Genomic DNA, 349 nt, shown 5'->3' with positions numbered 1-349 from the left:
GCGGCGTCCGGAAGCGGAAAATTCCCGAAATTTCACCCAAAAATCCCAAAAATTCACCCCAAAAATAATTAAAAAAATATAATATAAAGAGAAAAAAAATCCACAGAAAAAATCCCAAAAATCCACCCCAAAAATCCCCAAAAAATCGACTCCAAAAAATCCAAAAATTCCCGCCCAAAATCAAAAAATTCCACCCAAAACTCCCAAAAATCCACCCCAAAAATTCCCCCAAATCCACTCCAAAAAGGAAAAAAAAAATCCACAGAAAAATCCCAAAAATTCACCCCAAAATCCACTCCGAAAATTTAAAAAATCCACAGAAAAAAATCCCCAAAATCCGCCCCAAAAC

The sequence above is a fragment of the Sturnus vulgaris genome, chromosome 37 (genome assembly GCF_052056855.1).
Source record: "Sturnus vulgaris isolate bStuVul1 chromosome 37, bStuVul1.hap1, whole genome shotgun sequence".
Lineage (NCBI taxonomy): Eukaryota > Metazoa > Chordata > Aves > Passeriformes > Sturnidae > Sturnus > Sturnus vulgaris.
The sequence above is the reverse complement of the archived record's forward strand: the minus strand, read 5'-3'. Positions refer to the sequence as shown.